The sequence below is a fragment of the Harmonia axyridis genome, chromosome 7 (genome assembly GCF_914767665.1).
Source record: "Harmonia axyridis chromosome 7, icHarAxyr1.1, whole genome shotgun sequence".
NCBI lineage: Eukaryota > Metazoa > Arthropoda > Insecta > Coleoptera > Coccinellidae > Harmonia > Harmonia axyridis.
This window is the reverse complement of record NC_059507.1, coordinates 10,449,137-10,470,540: the sequence shown is the minus strand read 5'-3', so window position 1 is coordinate 10,470,540 and position 21,404 is coordinate 10,449,137. Positions and strand designations below refer to the sequence as shown.

At 36.0% G+C, this 21,404-nt stretch overlaps 1 protein-coding gene across 6 annotated transcripts in view; it reads right to left on the bottom strand.

Moving 5' to 3' along the window:
• Positions 1–21,404, bottom strand: part of LOC123684381 (neurobeachin) — a 372,530-nt gene that overhangs the window by 333,067 nt on the left and 18,059 nt on the right. The gene's annotated exons all lie outside the window — the stretch shown is intronic.

Genomic DNA, 21,404 nt, shown 5'->3' with positions numbered 1-21,404 from the left:
AATTAAACAACATAAATATGATAGTAAGAGTGTTATAAATTTTAATAAAACAGCTTTAACTTTACATCAAATGACTACGGGCCATAAATTTGATTTTGATAATGTACAGATTCTTGATAGGGAAGAGGTTGGTTATAAAAGAAATATAAGCGAAATGATTAATATAAAAGTAAATAACACAGTTAATCATAGAGAAGATGTACAACACCTAAGCACGATTTATAACAATATAATTAGAAGATGAGTGCTGGCCACGTCAATAGTGTTAAGTCCATTAAATATTTTTATCGTAATCATATGTTTATGTCATTGTCGTATTGGAAATAACTTAATGGATGTTGATGTTGATTATCTGCGGTGTAAAAGAATTTCGATTCCTTGAAGAGTGTCTTAATGATTTTAATAAACGTACAATATTGTTTGTCGTAACTAGGTAATGTGTTATCATGTTATGTCATATTGTATACCTTATATATTTGTTTATATTTTTTTTTTAGCCTTGAAAAAGAAACGAACTGTTTCGAAACGTCGGCGTTGTTACAAATTAAACAATAGAATAAAATTGTGTCCAATATTCCCAATATTTTCTTATTTATTAAATAACAATGGATGATAACCAAGTAATAATTTTAAATATGATTTCTGGCATATGACCGCCACGGCTGGCTCGGATGTAGTCCAATCTGGACGTCCAATTTTCGATGACTTTGTCCAACAGTTGTGGCCATATATCGGCAATAACACGGCGAATGTTGTCTTCCAAATGGTCAAGGGTTTGTGGCTTATCCGCATAGACCAATGACTTTACATAGCCTCACAGAAAGTAGACTAGCGGTGTTGAATCACAAGATCTTGGAGTCCAATTCACTGGTCCAAAACGCGAAATTAGGCGGTCACCAAACGTGTCTTTCAATGAATCGATTGTGGCACGTGATGTGTGACATGTTGCGCCGTCTTGTTGGAACCACAGCTCCTGGACACCATGGTTGTTCAATTCAGGAATGGAAAAGTTAGTAATCATGGCTCTATATCGATCACCATTGACTGTAACGTTCTGGACATCATCGTTTTTGAAGAAGTGCGGACCAATTATTCCACCAGCCCATAAAGCGCACCAAACAGTCAGTTTTTCTGGATGTAACGGTGTTTCGACATACACTTGAGGTTAAGCTTCACTCCAAATGCGGCAGTTTTGTTTGTTGACGTAGCCATTCAACCAGAAGTGATACGTATTCCGCACAGAACCATTATTTTCGAAATGAAATTGCACTATTTGCAAGCGTTGTTCAGGCGTGAGTCTATTCATGATGAATTGCCAAACCAAACTGAGAATAAATCACTTGACAGCTGTTAAATCGGTCGCCATCTTGAATAGTAATGCCAACTTAAAGTTAAATACCTCGAAAAAAAACACCCGTTATATTAAATAATTTAGTGATCATTGTGTTATTACTATTGTGTGAAAAGTGCCAGTAGGTTAGGGTAGCCATATTGAAGTTGTTTTCTGTTGCACAGCTGATTAAGATAGAGATAAACAGAAATTTTCAGCTTAATTTTCACCTTCTCTTCCAAATTAAATATTAATGTTTCATTGATATATTTTAAGGTTGCATTCACGGGCCATTCACGATTCCAGTTTCTCCAGGTAATGACCAGTCAAACTCCACAAATACCAATTCATCTCCCGAGCAACCATCATACCCAACTATCCCAACAAGAAACAAGACTATACAGACACTATTTACCCAACCCTTCTCACCCAAAATCAAACACTTGACGAGCATCCATCGGACCAGAATGTTATAAATAGCGAAGGGGGCTTTCGGTAAACATTGCAGAATATCAGGTTCAGCGAACCCGGCCAAGAATAACACCAGAGGAAATGGAAGTCTTGCCGCTTTCCTGCGATGTGATACAGCAGAGAGATTGGCGCTAGACGCTTCCGCCTCAACGCGACACTACCCCTAGCCAGGGATTAGCCTCATCCAAGTCCGGGGATCGAGGAGCTTTGGAAAGATAAGAGGGGAGGGCAACTTCATAAGGGCGGACAATCTTCTAATAGGACCAAGAAATGTTACGGCCACGTTTAAAGTTTACGCCGAGGGTAGGAGGATTGATTGGGCCTGTTTGGTGCCGAATGGATTTCTGTTCTAAACTGTTATTCGTTTTGTGAAATTGGTTGTGTTATTATCGATTTGGATTTCGTCAGAGACGAATACGTAAGAATATTCAAAAATAAATTGTTAATTTGATGGTAGACATTACTACATTTATGGATTAATTTTTCAATCTGATCGGGGTTCCAGAAGGCAGTGTTCTTAGGCCATTAATATAGTCATTTGATGTGACATATTTGGAAATCATCCAATAAAATTATGCTGTTATATTGATATGTCCATTCCCTGTGAATTTTTCACGTATGTATGTATTAGAATCCTATAATAAACGAAAACATCTTAACACTATAAGAACAACAAGCTAAATTAATCAAAGAATATTCATGTTTCTGTTATACACTTTCTTTATTTCTTTCTTTCTTCTTTCTTTATTCAATTACTGTCTCCTCAACGAGTTGGCGACTCAGCTATTCCACAAAGAGATGATTTCGGGCGAGTGATACTCGTATATTGATTTACTGTGTATTGCTCAGGTTTTTGAACTAGTAATGTACCTCATAGTCGGATCAAGAAAAATTACAATAACACGTTAATATTTCACTAGATATTCTATACGAAGCACAGAAAAGAAATCTCAGTTAAAAAAGAAGTCATTAGAGCAATTCCCTTGCCAACGTCGCTTTGAGGGAAGGAGGTACACGTAAACGTGTTATAAATAATTCGTCAAATTCATATGAATTATAATTTGTAGAGAGAGGTATAATATCTTTTTTCTGAGAAAGACTTTCATACTTTCTGTAAGTAAAAAGGAAAAAACTTTATCATTGTGCGTTTGACGTCCAGCATTCCTCATACATTTTTTCCAACATGTATATATTGAATCCAAAGATCCCATAATCCAAAAAAAAACGATTTGAAAAACCTTTCGAACAAGAATTATGGATCCAACCCCTTGTGGTGTCCCACAAGGAAATATTCTTGGTGTAATACTGTATTTATTCTACTCGTCATAATCAACTCTAAATGGTAACTGGAGTATTTACAGATTGAATATAGATTTCTTCGAGTCATTCTGAACTAAATACATAATAATAGTATCCTGTATTATACAAATATCACCAAAAAAATTTAAGAGAGAGTTTAATTGAATTTCAATGAAATCATCACTTATTTTTCGCTTAGATGGATTATGAGCAATGATCTCCTATGTCTGTCATCGTGGTATTGTTCGTTTGAAAAAAATTAAGTTTTCTCCAAAAGTTTAGATGAGATATATAAATAATTCTCTTAAGAAAGGAAACGAAGTATTTCCAGCAGTGGAATTACCTTCTGTATATCTGATGTGCAACGTACTCCATCCTGATATTCCTCACTTGAAATCTGCAGGTATATAAATCATGGAAAGCGTTATTTACCCCCATGGAAAACTTAAGACCTTTTTCCACGAAGAATTCATACTCAAACAACTCGAGTACACTCATTCTAGGTGAATTATGATCGCATTTACCCCGATCTATCTCTTCAAAGTGAAGTATTCGACCTTTTGCACCGAAGAACAGCGAAGTGCTCTTTACAATAGACTTTCTGTCTGCAACAGATGCACTTGATGAATTATATTGTATCGTCTATTCCAGGCGTTGCTTTTCAATTTCATGCGAAGTTTTGAACGTGAGGCGGAAAACTTCTTAATGTTATAAATTGGATTCAGGCCTGACGGCTGTAAAATCGAATATTTCGTTCAGTGAAAAAACCTGGAATCTCAGTAGGTAAGAAGGATTTTCTACGGAGTTATTTATTTATTCTACTGAGTCGCGACAAAGTTAGACGTAGCATTTTCGAAAGGTTAATCATCTTCACCTCGTTTCATATCCTAGCTTGCAAAGTTATTATTAAAGATCAAAAAGCGTTCGTTTGATTTTTAATCTTCAGAAAAGATTATCTTTAGTTGAACTTCATTTGAGCCGGCCATCCAACTAGCAGTGAATATGACAACTATGCGATAGAAAATATAAAAGAAACTTTAAATTTTCAGAGTAAAATTATACCGAGATTATAGGTTCTTGAATGGGGTAAAATCCAAGAGTTTGGATGCAAAATAATAAGAGCCAGAGGGGAAATGAATAGCTACCAAATGTTTGACTGATACACGGAAAGCCACCTGGTGGTAATCCCTGTTAACTCTGCAACATGTGTTACTCACTTCACCAGAACCATAGAACATTCAAGCAGGATATAAAAAACAATATTTCTGGGAAAAAAATGGTTTGTCGTAGTTCTATTCATATTCAAACTCAATTCATTAAACTCAGTCCTAAACTAATTATTATCTGTCACACAGAAGCCACGCGTTTTGTATAATCTTATTGTTTCATTAAGAGTTGAAATCGTAAATAAGGGTTACAAACAAAGTAATATATCTTCATGATAATAAAATTGGCTTGATCATATCTCGTGAACAATCATAATTAGTTACGAATAGACCCATCTTAGTTCTCGACAAAACAGAACAAAACACATTCAATTTTCGTCATTAGATTGTACTGTTGGAGCCAAAGTGTGGTTACGGACTGAAATTATTATAGCTCCATCTTTAGTTTGTTCTTGAAGCTCTGATTTAATGGCTTTATCTGTATGCATGAATTCTAGGAGCTGGAATTGTCTGCAAACAAAGAATGGAATGGATTCGGACTCAAGTTTTAAGTTGATTATAGATTCTCTACGCTATTTCCCACCTTGTAATTCAACTCTGATGAAATAAAATAAACTTTGACGACATCTACGCTTGATCCTTTCTATATAAAGAAAACTCTTAGTCTCGCTGTAAGTACTGCAGACATAAAATCGAAAAACATTGATAATTTTCATTATTATTTCCAAGCTGAAACATATAACAATTTTATGTCTTTTTTCACCTCACCGGTTTCCTACTTCACCTGCTTCTCAATAGACTCGAATATGCAAAACTCACCTGTAAAGAAAAATATATCAGATTTTAGAGAATAACAGAAATACTAATAATAAAAATATAGGCGAAACACCAATAAATCTCAATTCTTTTAATACGTTCATCTCTTGAATAACTGGCTCTAGACCTGTATTGAACAAGCTCTCAACCACAAATACATACGCATACAAACATAACTCCATTTCTTAAAAATATGTTATGAAAAGTTCTTCTCCTCAAGCGGGAAGCGAACCCGCAATCTCCGAATCACTAGTCCAGCGCCCTAACCGATGAGCTATCGAGGAAGCTGAAGGTTCCAAAATAGCCTGTGTGCCAATATCTCTTCTCTTAATTACTTTCAGCCGAAAAATCATTTTCTATGTTTTTTAGTTTGTTAGGGTTTGGAAAACGTATAGTCGGGTACTCGATATCAAGAATGAAAATCCGATACATTTAATTCCTCAGGATCGTCTCCGGCTCGCCCTTATCAGATTTTCAATCTAACCTTGATACTCTTTCCCCTAATTAAAGCTACGCCAAAATATAACTGCCAGGAAGGGCGAATTAACTTCTTGTATCACTTTTTCCACGCTCTCTATACATGTTTTATTCTTCAAGCAACCTAGTTCCACTCCAGATCGGCTCCACCCCTTGTGCGTCGAACCATAACCTCAAAAATTGGCGTCATAACCTCCGATTTTCCTGATTTATTCAGAATCTGATCCCCAGAATGACCACCTCTCAAAAAGTATACGGTTGTAAAATCCCAAAAACCATTTGGGGGGTCGGCAGACGATATTTATCGCCAATATGAGAGCTGCTTAAAATTTTAAGGAGGCTACGTTTATGTAGGACGGAAATGTCGGCGCAGAGTTTCGGATCGACCTAGAATTTAAAGTGCTACGGTCGACGGCGATGAGATCCACTGATCTTCTGGAATATTCTTCAGGCTGAGGACGATATTGCCTCGATATCACCGGAATAAAAGGGATTATGACGCATGAATATATCCGTTGGAGCATTAAATTGAATGGGAAAACTTCAGGTTTTACGCTTTGTCTGATTCCTAGCGGAATCAATCTGGGAAGTCGGGAGGAATTTGATTCTCTTGGCACTTGAACGCTACAAGGATCTACCGTGTGACTCGCTACTTAACCAACACATTCGTACGATTATTCGAGATTTTATGATAGTCTCTACTGAGCTATGCTGAAACTTTTCTGTTCATTGGTATTATTATGTTGTTACAGGAATTTTTTGTTAATTTCTTTCACTTTTTGGCGAGAACTTATTTTTACGATATTTGCCATTTTGTTAATGCTCAGATTAGGATTTGCTATTATGTTAAGATGATGGTTGAATTATTAGGGGTTCACGGTTTGGCTTGATTCTCATGGTACTTGACTTAAGCTTGACTTGATTTCAAGCTCAAGTCAATCTGAAGTCGAGTCAAGTGTTTATTTATCAAGTATCTTCATTTTTGGCAGTTTAATTGTGTAATGTCACGTCAATAAAACAATGATGAAATGAGACTAAACTTTGCATAATACACTTATATTTATCAAACTTATTGTATAAAGAACCGAAAATATCATTTTTTTTTTAACGAAAACATAGATTAAATAACTATAAATTATAACAAAATGAAAGATAATAAGAAAATTAAGTTTCCTATGATAATATTGAGGAACCTCCAGGCTTTGTTAGATTTCCTAGTTTTCCATCCAGGATCTAAGACACATGAGGCATGTTATAGATTTGTCGCCTAACCTATTGCGAGTTTTTGTAACTGTAAGAGCACCTCTGGAAAACAGTCTTTGGGCAGAGGCTGAAGATGCTGCCGTTGATGAAAAATCCTTGGCTATTTTGACCAAAGAAAGATGGAAAGATAATTTTGAAACCACTAAAATCTAACAATAGATTTCATAGAAATGTGAGAAAACTACTAATAAAGTCACACTGGTGAATGCTTCAGTCTCTCGGCACTCGAGGAATCCCCTTATTCAGTCTAAGCGCGCACGAGATTGCAGAAATATATGCCGTGCGACGCGTGCATATCAAGCTCGAGTAGTTCGATATCAAATCAAGCAATAAATGTCTAAAATCAAGTCAAGCTCAAGTATGTAATTTTTCACGAGCTTGATTTTCAAGTCAGATAAATAGAATCTCATCAGCTATGGCGAATTTATAGGTACTTGGAGTGAAAAGAAATGAAGTATTGATACAGATAGATGATAGGAATTTTAATTGCAGAAAAATTGGAAACCCGGCGCATTCGCCATTTTGCAACCGAGAAAAGCTCTGGTACGCCCGCATTCTAAATGGATTTTTTAGGCCGATTTTCGAATTATTGACATTCCAAAATGGAAATTTCGGGATGGAGTTAAATCAAATAAATAATAAACCTCCACATTAACCGTTTCTTGAAAGAAAAATAATCCATTTAGCTGCTTGAATCGCCCAAAAATGCAAAATGAAGTAACTCACGTCACATCAACAAAACGAATGAATCGACGATTTTGTAACCAATAAAAAAGAACGTCTTTTCAGCCACTAATAAATAGCAATTTTATCCCCAGGAAAATTAATTATCAAGATATGAGAAGCCATCACGCTTCCACTACGTTTATTTCTTAATCTAAAAAAAGTCATTATATCTCGCTCGATATTACTGATGTCGGATATGGCAAAGATATGATTAATGAATTTCTTTCGAAGTTGTTTCCTTCCAGTTTCCCGACACTTTCCCTCTCCCTGAACAGGCCCCGTGGAGAATAATCGAAGCGGTGACGTGGCATTTCTTTTCATCGACTTGTTCGGACAATATTCTATGAAAGTTTCGTCGTCGAATATAATGCTCCTATTGTTAAGGTCCTCGTACAAAATCGTGTATTATTTTCTATGACGCAAGTCATACGGACTTCTTCCGGAAAATGTGAACGATTCGAAACTTGAATTCATTGAATATTTTGCTTACGTAATATGGAATATTTTGGTATAGAAAAAATGAGAAAAACATCGAATTGACGTCAAGAATTTTTGCGCGTTAGTTCATATTCGTATTCATAAAATTGAAATAAACCTTCACACCTTTATTTTCTAACAAAGTAGTAGGCTTCTGCGTTATCGTATCTGTAAGTACGGAGATAGAGGTGAATTTAAATGTTAAACGTCATCCCTGAGTGGATTTCACCCATTAGTGAATTCGTCCTATGTAATTTAGCTTCAAACCTAGATCAATGAATGAATCATTAAACCTACAAAGTGGTATGTCGTGAAATAGTATATTCTAAAACAATTTGCAGAATGGGCTCCTATTCCAACACGAATGAGTGTTGGATTTGCTTTCTGCAACGAGCATTAGACGATATTTTGTCTATTTCAGTCAAGTTTTATGAAATATTACCGAAATTCAATGAAAAATTCAGATTAAACATCCTAGGGACATTTGTATTGTATCTTGGCAGTTGGTGTGTCCGTTACGAAAATTGACAGATTACGGAATTTGAATTTGAATCGTACATTTAGAATTTTGAAATAATTGATAATAACGCATTAAATTCGCGAATTATGTCTGAGGAAATCGATTTTACATCAACAGAATTGAGAAAAATTGCGAATAATGTCGCAAATCATTTCACTGAATCCAAATATTACATTGACAATTGACGTGTGTTGAATTTTGATAGGATATAGGATTGGAAGTCTGGGTAGACAACCACAAAACGAAAAATATAACAGAAAACAATGCTGTAATGAGTTTATTACAGCACTGTTTTGAGAACTGTAATGAACTCATTACGATACTGAAATAGAGAAACCTAATTTCTTCCAATGTTATTTATTACTTTATTCTTAATATTAGAACTCTTTATTGCATAAAAGGTTGTACAACAGTATGTTAACAAAGTGCAAAAAGTGAGCATATCGCAAAGCGATGTCTTCCTGCAAACCTTCATTGAAATAATGAAAACTAATATAATACTGATAAATTTTTGGTAGAACGGTTCCAATTTAGATATATGGCAATAATATCGGCACCTAATTACGATGAAAAGAGAACATTCAGCATTGATCGGATACGAATTCACGCAAATATTGTGTATTTATTTTTTGCAATATTCTTTTTGAATTATTCCGATCATTTCATCAATTAGGAATATATGCACGCAGCTTAAGATGGTTATTTGACATCAACACCCAGCATCTGAATTTCGCCGAATATTCTTCTTGAAATTTCTGGGGTTTTAATTTCGCAATGTACATAGAATTTTGGAGGAGGCTTCAAATTGTCATTCCTCATTTGACTGCCAGTTATCATATCGATCAAATTCTTTTTATAGAGATTGTCAGGAAATAGTTATTTTCCTAACAAGTGTGGAAAGTGATACTTTTCCCAAAGGGACTGCTGTCGAGTGCGGAAAAGGCACTTTCCACATGAGTTAGGAACAATATTTTTTCGACAAGCGTAATTGAAACACTTTCTCGGAGACCTTTTGTCTTGATACCTACTGACGTCATAAGAAATTATATTTTTCGGCAACCGTCCGGGAAGTGCTCACTTCCCGGACGCTTTTTCTCTGAGAAAGTAGCATTTCCCGGCCTAGTCCGGAAAGTACGTACTTCCCGGACTAGGTCGGAAAAGAATCACGTTGTTCGTGTCGTTCTGAATATGAAAATCTTGATAGGTATATTTTTAATAAATGCAGTTGATCATTACCATAGCAACCGAGAAAACGGCTGACAGTTCAAATGAAATTAGTTGTCAACAATTTGCATGTTTTTTTATCGCAATCGTGATAAAATATGGAAAGCAGCAGCGATAGTGTTATTCTATACGGTTGCCGAAAAAATATTGTACGCAACACGCCCGAAAATGTTACGTAATAGTAATTTACGTAACAAGTCCGGAAAATAGGGTTTTTTTGGACGAATAGACACAGACTTCCAGGACTCGCTTACGCTCGTCCTGGAAGTCTGTGAGTCCAAAAAAACCATTTTCGGGCGTGTTGCATACAATATTTTTTCGGCAACCATGTAAAATAACACTATCGCTGCTGCTTTCCATATTTTATTGCGATTGCGATCAAAACACATGCAAATTTTTGACAACTAATTTCATATGAACTGTCAGCCGTTATCTCGGTTGCTATGGATTCTATGATTCTTTTCCGGCCTAGTCCGGGAAGTACGTACTTTCCGGACTAGGCCGGGAAATGCTACTTTCTCAGAGAAAAAGCGTCCGGGCAGTGAGCATTTCCCGGACGGTTGCCGAAAAATTACTATTTTGTGCGCCGAGCCGCATAGAGAAACGTTTGAATTTTATGATTGGCGCATAGAGACATGCCAAAATTTTATGATTGATGCTACTCTTTAATATTTGCGTGCGGAAAAAACACCTGCTATTCACTTTCCGCATGCATATGCGTGCGGAAAAATACTACTTTCCAAACGTCAATGCGTGTGGAAAGTTTTATGGTAACTAAGGAAGTACCCAGAAACTTGAAATTCACAGGGTAGGTCCGGATCTCGAATTTTTCGTTGTTGTTCGAAAATTTGTTAAAAAAAAAAAATTCCATGTTCGTTATCCATTAACGAACTTAACCGCTACATTCGAGATCCGAACCTACCCTGTAAATTTAAAGTTTCTGGGTACTTCCTTAGTTACCATTCTTACGACCATCCGGAAGGACAGACAGAATTGGATTTGAGGACGGATTCGTAATCAGTGAGTGGGACCTTACGACCATTTCCGGCTCAAAATTACAGACATTGTGACAAATTATAAAGCGATCGAATCTGGAGACGAGCGTTCAAAAATCCGTACTAGTTGAATTTGAAGCGACGCCGACGCAGCATACGAATCTCCAGGGAAATCAGATTCTGATCCGGTTGCGAATAATTTTTTTTTTCTGAAAAACACATTGTGAATTCAAAGTGAAGAATCGGCCGTTGTCATTTTGTAATCCGCAGAAATTGCTTAATTCGCCGTTGCATCATTTAAAACTCTTGGGAAATCAAGGTTGTTCCTGTTGAAGATTGAAAAACAAATACAAAAATTCCGACACGAATGAGGCTTCGATGATTGGCACCACTTGATCCCTTCACTGCTGAAACAGAATTTGATTCTTTCGATAAACTGGGGATTCGTTATTTCGGGAATAATTGCTTCTCCTTGCAAACAATTTCTGAGAATTCGAACTGAAATAGGAGTAATATTCCTTAAACGAGGAATAATATCGAAAGATAAAATTGCAAAGAAAATTGTCAAGGAAATCGTGATGTGGTTTTCTATCAGTCCAAATCGGAATGAATTTGCATACAGCAGGCTATAATTTTGTTCGAATATCTGGGATTTAGAGATATATGTATAATGGGTGTTTTTTTTTTTCGAGGTAAATTTAATTTATTTAATTTAAATTGGCATTACTGTTCAAGATGGCGACCGATTTAACAGCTGTCAAGTGATTTATTCTCAGTTAGGTTTGGCAATTCATCATGAATAGACTCACGCCTGAACAACGCTTGCAAATAGTACAATTTTATTTCGAAAATAATGGTTCTGTGCCGAATACGTATCGCACACTACGTCCATTTTATTTTGTTTAGCGATGAAGCGCACTTCTGGTTGAATGGATACGTCAACAAACAAAACTGCTGCATTTGGAGTGAAGCTAATCCTCAAGTGTATGTCGAAACACCGTTACATCCAGAAAAACTGATTGTTTGGTGCGCTTTATGGGCTGGTGGATTCATTGGTCCTTACTTCTTCAGAAAAGATTTTGGCCAGAACGTTACTGTCAATGGTGATCGGTATAGAGCCATGATTACTAACTACTTCATTCCTGAATTGAACAACCATGATGTCCAGGAGCTATGGTTCCAACATGTCACACAGCTCGTGCCAGAATCGATTTATTGAAAGACACGTTTGGTGACCGCCTAATTTCACGTTTTGGGCCTGTGAATTGGCCTCCAAGATCTTGTGATTCAACACCGCTAGATTACTTTCCGTGGGGCTATGTGAAGTCATTGGTCTATGCGGATAAGCCACAAACCCTTGACCATTTGGAAGACAACATTCGCCGTGTTATTGCCGATATACGGCCACAAATGTTGGAAAGAGTCATCGAAAATTGAACGTCCAGATTGGACTACATCCGAGCCAGCCGTGGCGGTCATATGCCAGAAATCATAATTAAAATGTAATGCCACAAGATTATCTTGCGTATAAAAAAAATTCATGTCAATCGAATAATCCATCGTTGTTTTATTGCAATTTAAAGTTCTATAGCTCTAAAAAAAAACACCCTTTATAAGTAAATAATATCGGCACCAAAAGATGAAAAAAGTATATTCTGTATTGAATTTTCTTTTTCAGATTGAATCGACGTTTTATAGGAATTTGACTGTTTTTTTGCCACATTAACGAACAGCGGCACTAAGGAACTGACAGCAAGTTGATGAAACGTTCATTGAAAGTTAATAACGTCATTTAGAAATAATAAAGAATGATCAAACACTCAAATGCTCCCGACGTGGTTTTATATTTTCAAGAATTTTCTCACGAAATTTTTACCCATTTCTCACTTAAATTAGCATCATTCCCAATATAATTAACCAAAATATCCCAAGTTGGCAAAGTTCATCGACCCATTCACTGACACACTCTGATCCTAATTTCTGAAGAAAGATTAGCTCTTTCGGCCATCTGAGTCCAAAAGAAAATCTCGTTTAAGGTTCATCCAGTTAACCATTGTTTTCGCGCGCTTGTTCTCTGTAATAAATAACGTCCTGTATGAAAAGCTCTGGTTTTTTCCCTTTTTTTTTCTCCCGCACAGAACAACGGAATGGATTAAAGGGAAACAGGGAGTGCTCCCGTTTTTACGGAACTCTCTCTGAAAGGCTCACATTTCTGTTTGGCCTGGCTTTCTGGCGTCTGATAGATTGTTGTCTCTGCTCTTGTAGCTGTTTCCAGAAAACAAAAATATCCGGTTTCTGTGGAGTACGCCACAGACGTCCTGTGATTTTGTCGGAAAAAAGTGTCAGGTTTTTTTAGAATTTGATGGTTTTTCACAGAACTGTGAGTGTCCTTTCAGGCCATAGAGTAAAAAACATAGATAGAGGGAGTATACGCAATTTTTACATATCCCCAACATGGTTAGATTACGTTGTCGGATTGTGATATATTTTCAAATCAACAATTTTACTATTTCGTTATGAATGTGTATTATATTGAATGAAATATATTTATTTGAGTAATTCCCGATTGAATATGCAAATTTGAATATTTGGAATCCGATATTTTTCCTAATTGTCGAATTTATAATAAGCAGAATATTTATTATTTTCTCTATTTACCTGCTGGAATACAAGGTTTGGCTACTTTTGCTCTCCTAGTATCATCGGTTGTTTCACGTCGTTTGGCGCGCTTGAAGTTTTTTCTTCTGAATTTCTGATATATTTAGGTATTCATCTCAATATATTTTGAGTTAATATGAAACGTTGATTCACTATCGGACATAAGAAGTGCGTCCTTTGTGGAGAAACTCGCGAATTGAGTGAAATATCGTATCACTGATATGTTTTCATTTCCGCGATCTCCATGTCAAATTTGATAGTTCATGTTGGGGACAAAATTTGCTTACTGAAAATTACATATGCTCTCTCTGTCTAGGCATGAATGATAACAATTCCAATGTGTTATTGAAGTACGAATATATATTTTAGCAATAACGTAATATTTACTTATCAAATGTCAACAAATGACAGCTGCCCGGATGGCAAGCTATTCAGAATGAAACATCACTTTATCTCCGATTGATTTATTGATTTGCTATTTCATATATGAACAATTTCATTCATCAGTACCATTAAGGTGCTCTTGAGGGGCATATTTACAAATATCGAGAGGTCTTGTGGAAATATGTGAAACCAATAACAAACTATTTTACCTGGTCAAAGTTCCCTCCTAAAGGTAAATTAAATTTCCTGGAGCGAATCAAAGTTCAGACAAGACAAGTTAGCGTGTTATTTCCATCACAAGGCATTCGAGTTATGCTCAAAGGATCAAGTATGTTGTGCTCGTGGAATATTGTAACTAACCCTTGCTTGGAAGCACATTGTTGGCATAGTTCCGAACATTACTGATAAATGGTAATTTTTTCGATTTTCCCTCAAATTTCTGGAGTTGGAGGCTGCTAAAAATTATGAAAACAAAGTTGACGAATGAATGTATACCAGAAGCATTTCAATTATATCTGTCTATTTCACCTGTTTGAAAATGCAATTTTCAGTATCTCTCAGTTACATCCGGTTCATGAACCAGACAATCCCGAATCAACCCCGAAAATTCAGCTAGTTTTAATTCCATATTTCCACATCCAATGGATCTACTTTCACGTTTGCACACGAAAAAAATAAAATGGACCGGAATTCCGGATGAAGGGAATAGCATCGGTATTATGGGGATATATCCCAAGCTAGACATCCTTTTACATATTGTTTCCTGATATTTTTTATTCACGTTTATTCCCTTCCATTAAATCCTGCGGTAAATCTGAAAGAAATGGACCATCCTTTGTACGCGATTTGAATATGAAAAGATGGAATTTTGATCCTAATGTTTTCAGCCATTTTCTCACACAAGAAACCGAAAAGACCCTTACAGAAGCCTTTTTCGGGAAAAAATCAAAAAGAAAGCAAAAAATCTATGAACAGAAACATTCAATTAACATTAAACTCAATTCATCAGTCGATTAATATTCCTAAAACTATATAAGGTTCTATTTGAAATTATATCTCTAAATATTAGGAAAGAAATATAGAGGAGTCGGGGCTTTTGAGCGCTTGTCATTCATGCGCTCTTTGGGAGTTGGAGACCATAGAACAGAAGGTATAATCTCCAAGGGCTCAACTGGCGTATTAATGAAGATCGCTCAAAAGATACTGACGTTATGTCAGTGTTTTCCGCTTTGCTTTTCGATATCCTGATTTGTTTCCAAGATACAGGGTGTTTTCCTCAAAACATCATCCTTTTACAATATGTTTACCTTAAATTTGGCACTGATATTCCAATTTGAAGTTTTCTTCATGTTTCTTTCCTTCTGGATTTTTTTTTGCTGGACCACTGTTAGTTTAGAAAAATGTGAAGAGAAACTTCTGGTCCAATCTGCTACAGATTTCGAGAAAAAAATTCTAACAATTCTTTAGTAATCCTTAGGACAATCCATATTATTATGAAGATCCACTTTGTAAGCTGTTATGAATAATAGTATATTCTAACACAAGTTGCAGAATGGGCTCCTATTCCAACACGAATGCGAAATTCGAAAACGAGCGACGAAGGAGCGAGTTTTGGAACGCATGAGTGTTGGAATTTCATTCTGCAACGAGTATTAGACGATATTTTCTCTATTTCAGTCAATTTTTGTGAAATATTGTCGAAATTCAATGAAGAATTCAGATTATACATCCTAGTGACATTTGTATTGTATCTTGGCAGTTGGTGTGACTGTTACGAAAATTGACAAATTACGGAATTTCAATTTGAATCGTACGTTTCGAATTTTGAAATAATTTATAAATACGCATTGAATTCGTGAATTATGTCTAACGAAATCGATTTAACACCACCAAAATCAAGAGAAATTTCGAATAAAGTTGCAAATCATTTCACTATATCCAAATTATATTATATTGACAATTTGACGTATGTTGAATTTTGATAGGATTGGAAGTGTGTGTAGACAACCACAGAACGAAAAATATAACTGAAAACAATGCTGTAATGGGTTCATTACAGCACTGTTTTTAGAACTGTAATGAACTCATTACGATACTGAAATAGAGAAATTAATTTAAAGTTTTGGTACTTATTTACCCAATCTATAGGGAAGATTTATAAAGATTCGATAAACTGGTATAATTATCACAAAAAAATAGGACTTCAAGATGCACCAAGTATCTCTAAAACAAAGCGTTTGCGGGCCCTTGTTTTTATGACTTTTTTCTTGAAATTATACAAGTAATTTCTAATGTTCCTTTGTAATTCCCTTGGGCAGCTACACAAAGATGGCTACGTTGTTTCCACTGTTGGTAGCCGCTCTGGAAGCCTCCAATCTTTCATCACATTCAAAGATGTAATGTATACAAAAAATTATCAACTTCCGCTAGAAAAAACACACGAAACGAACAATCATTTAAAATTCATTGGTGTCGAATGAAGTAATATATCACGAAACAATTGTACTGCAGAATGCATTGAAAAAGGAAAACCGCGGAAAAGATTGCAACGTACGAGTGTAAAATTCATTCGTAACATTCCGTACTTGCTATTTTTCTGTAATTAAGCAGCATCGTAAACGAAAATAATGCCACCATTTTACGAGGCAGCTCACCTAATTGAATTATAAACTTGCTGAAGTTTTCCAACTGGACGGCCCTCAATAAATTCTAGACTGAAATGTTTATCGCTTCCAACGACGCGAACTATTGAGTCGACAGAAATTTTTATCATTTCAACTGTGCTCTGCTATCTGGCTCTTGCCCTCTATCTTCAGTCATGATTATAACAAAAAAAACACATTTTTTACGTTAGTAAAGTTAGTGGAAGAAATAATAAGAAAGAAAAGCTCATAAGAATTCATTCTTGTAATGGGTGTTTTTTTTAATCTTGAGAACTTTGAAAATTAATACTGGACAGAGATTTTGTTGGAATTAATTTTTTATCATTATAACCTGGTAGATAATTTCATGACATTTTATATGATTGCCAGTATATATCCGCCGCGACTACTAGTTACATATAGTCTAATTTTTCGCTTCTTTTTACAAATATATTTGGCTTTATGGTGCCGATGGTGGCTTGAATATTGACTCCGATGCTTCAAGAGTTGCTGGTTTGTCGGCATAAACCAATGCCGTGTGTGGATTTTTATGTGACAAGGAACAAGGCTTTTGATTGCATGTCTAGAGAGCATCTTATTTATAAATAACCGGTTCGATCAGGGTGCAATTGATCTTTCGAGCTCCTATTTATCTGATAGGGTACAGTGTGTTGATCTCGGGGGAGATCTGTCTGACTTGTCGAGTGTAGATTGTGGTATACCACAGGGATCTGTTCTCGGACCGCTTATCTTTCTCATTGACGTCAACGATCTTGTTAGTTATGACCCTGATGCGGACTTTGTTCTTTTTTCTGATGACACAACTGTGCTCAAAATGGCTCAATCTAGGGAGCTTATACTTCTCATTTTGAGAGAGTTGGCTACTGTTGTTTCGGAATGGTGCAGTAGTAACGTTGATACAAAACCATAGGCCCAAGAGTTAATAAGAAAAGAAGAAATTAGTTCTCAAATATCTCACAATTAGTTCAAAGAATTTAAAGTCCTTGCAATTCTGCCTTGCCTATAATCTTCTTATTCTTCTATAATCAAATATCAAATGAAATTCTAAACATTTCTTCGAGCTAAATTGCCTCCCACAAGACAAGAATAGCACCCTTTCCAAGCCCCTTTCTTAAGCAAAGTGCAAATAGTGTTATTCATCATATTAACGAGAGACTTCGAAAATTCAATTTCCCAAATAGCCTGCCGATGGAACAAAAAGGATAAACTTGATGAAGACCGCCAGAAAGGGATTTAGGGAAATGAAAAAGTGCATTTAGTTGACAAACGTCGGAGAAAAGTTGCAGAAGAAAGGGGGCGAAGAAAGTGGAGGCTAGAATCCAGTTGACCTGATTAAATAACATTATTTGGAACACCCTAAGAGCTCGGAAAGAAACTTTCCCGGTTTCTTTTAGCGACCGTTTGAAGTTAGTCAGTTAAGTTATTGAATGTCAACGGGAAACAATGCTATACAAATTTGAAGCATTTAAGCAGCAAAGGACTAAACAATATATCTTTGCGACACTCCGTAATTCAGAAATAACGGGTGTTTTTTTTAACTGTATGGAGAGTTTCAATGGTTTGACAGTTGGGAATGTCATACTGTGTTGACATTTCTGTTCAGTAAGGTTTTGCAATTAATTAGTAATTGTTAAAAACCAGAACAACGCTTCCAAAGGGCGAGAATGCATTCTCAACATTAAATCTTTTCACAGAGTTCATAAAGCACTTCATCTATTTTTCCGTCAACATGAACAATAGAATCAACAATGCAACTTCTCCTGGACGTAAGCTTTGCCCTTGAAACCTCACTATGTTTCAGATCAGAACCCGATGTTCAAAAAACGTTTTATTTGAGGGGTCTGTGACTAATAATTCAGGAGATATAAGGATCAGGAGATTTTTAGAGGGAAATTCAATTTTTTCCCAAATTTCGAGTTCAAATTTCCTCGAAACCGGGAGCTCTCCGAAGAATCAGTGGGCGGTGCCATAATTGAAGATCTCTAATTAGCCGAATTTCGATCTCATAAAAAAAATTTTGTCCGAAAATTTTCCTACAATTTTCCATGCCTAATTAGAAAATTGAAAAAAAAATAAAAGTTCCTTCATGGGAATATTGTATCATTTTATTGATTGATTTGACAATGTAGATTACGGAAATGCTTGCAGTTGGGCGATGAGAACATTATTTCATAAATTATGGGCAAAAATCTGAAATTTTCAAAGAAAAAATTGATAATTTTCCCGAAGCTGCTACTTCTTCTGGACGTGGGCTACGCACTTGAAACTTCACTATGTTTCAGAGCGGAACTTGAAGTTTGAAAAACGTTTGTATTTGAGGGGTCTGTGACGATTAATTCAGGAGATATAACGATTTTCAGAGGGAAATTCAATTTTTTCCCAAATTTCGAGTTCAAATTTCCTCGAAACCGGGAGCTCTACGAAGAATCGGTGGGCGGTGCCATAATTGAAGATCTCTAATTAGCCGAATTTCGATCTTACCTGAAAATTTTTTGTCCAAATTTTTCCTTAGAAAATTGAAGAAAAACAAAAGTTCCTTCATGGAAATATTGTATCATTTGATTGATTGATTTGACAATGTAGATTACAAAAATGCTTGAGTTGGGCGATCAGAACATTATTTCATAAATTATAGGCAAAAATCTGAAATTTTGAATGAAAAATTTGATAATTTTCTCGAAGCTGCCACTACTTCTGGACGTGGGCTATGCACTTGAAACCTCACTATTTTTTTTTAGATCAGAACTAGATGTTCAAAAAACTATTTTATTTGAGGGGTCTGTGACGAATACTTTAGGAGTTATAACGATTTTTGATGGAAATTCATAATTTTTTCCATAATTTCGAGTTGGAATTTCTTCAAAACTGTGAGGTCTACGCAAAATCGGTGAGCGGTGCCAAAATTGACGATCCCTGATTAGCCAAAATTCGATCTCACCTGACAATTTTTTTTTTTAATTTTATTTCATGGGACTATTGTACCATGTCATTGATTGATTCGACTATGTAGATCACGAAAATGCTTGCAGTTTGGCGATTAGTGCATTATTTGAGATTTAATAGGTAAAAAACCGGAATTTCCTTACAAAAAATGGATGAATTTCCCGAGACTGCAATTTCAGCTGGACGTAAGTTACGTCCTTAAAACCACACTATGTTCCAGATCAGAATTCAGATGTTCAAAAACGTTTTTATTTGAGAGGTCTGTGACGAATAATTTAGGAGATATAACGATTTTTGGATGGAAATTCAATTTTTTTCCTAAAATCGAGTTCAAATTTCCTCAAAACTTTTAGGTCTACGCAAAATCGGTGAGCGGTGCCAGAATTGTCGATCCCTGATTAGCCGAATTTCGATCTAACCTGAAAATGTTTTTGTCGAAAATTTTTCGTAAAATTTTCCATACCTAACCCTTAGAAAATAGAAAAAAATTAAAAGTTCCTCCATGGGACTATTGTACCATTTTATTGATTTATTCGACTGCGTAGATCACGAAAATGTTCGCCGCATAGTACACCAGAAATCACTATCAAAACCTGAATAATCACATTAATATGCCATCAAGCGAAGGAAAATTCTTTTGGGTCGTAGTAAGGACCAGGATGCGATCAGTTTGGAATGGGTTCGAACATTCCGGAGAGGACTTAATGAAGTGAGGAATTAATTCCCTGCGAAAACTCCCACAACCAAATTGTAAACCCAACTCATTTATCGCTTCAAGAACTCCTGTAAACCTCCTATCAACGCAACCTATATATTCAGTAAACTTCTTTGCGAAGCCCTATTTACCCCTCAAGGGTTGAATTTGTGATTTATTTTTCAGAAAGTCTTCCTCACATTTCATTATATTGTCAGGTACTGTGACTCCGTTCAGTCCATAATTTTCTAGGTATTGAGTTCACTCCTATTTCAGATTGTGTCTGCTCAAATTTCCAATCAATACAAGTGTGATACTTGAATTTCACCAAAGTTTGTCTGAAATTATTATGGTTACGATGAAAGTAATCCTACATGCAGCGTCCACGATATAACAACGCCACTAATTAGATCCCTTCAAAAAGAAGTACACCTTGGTCCAATTCGATATCTAATGATGGGATAACGTTGTATTGAACATTCTTTATACTTCCATAGTCTCCGTATTCCATAATCTCCCAAATCTGTAGTCTTCGTTCATTACTGCTAATCTGATTAAAAGAGAGGAGAGCCTTATCATGTATAACCACAGAGAAGCCCATTAGATCTTCTGTTAATATTGAGTTCTGTGGAGGGTAGAAGGGTCGACTTTTTGTAAATTACGTATATTGTGAAATATTGAGCACGGGTTTTTGGTCAGGGTTTCCAAATCACCCATGAGAGAATTAGGGTAAGAATCTCTGCTCGACAATTGTCATTCATAAAAAAAAACAGGGCTGACACCAAATTCCCACTACCGTTAGGCCACTGTTCAAGTGCCTTTCAGGCAGAGATACTTCCAATCGAAAAATGTGTGGAAAAGAACCTACTAAAAAACTCAGAACTGTGATTTGGTGATACATTCTGACGGTCAGGCTGCAATCAAAGATTCTAAGATGGTATTCAAGTGCTGAAAGGAATCCGATGGAATAGGTATGAATAGCAAAATCTGTTTAGACTGGGTTCCTGGTCCTTCAGGAATTGAAGGGAATGGAGAGGTCAACGCACTTTCCAGAAAAGGAGCCAAACTCCTTTCGTTGGCCCAGTACCTTTGTGTGATGTAGGTAGTAAATGTACCCAAAAGAAAGAGCTTCAGGAAAAAATACCGAAAGAGAAACACTCTGGAGGAATCTTCCTGGGTTGGATCATTCGTAAAAGTTTCTTCCAAACTGCGAGATCCAAAATCTTAGCAAGAATATGCTACACAGCCTCACTGGATTCCTAACAGGGCATTGTCGCCTCAGAAAACACCTCATAAGA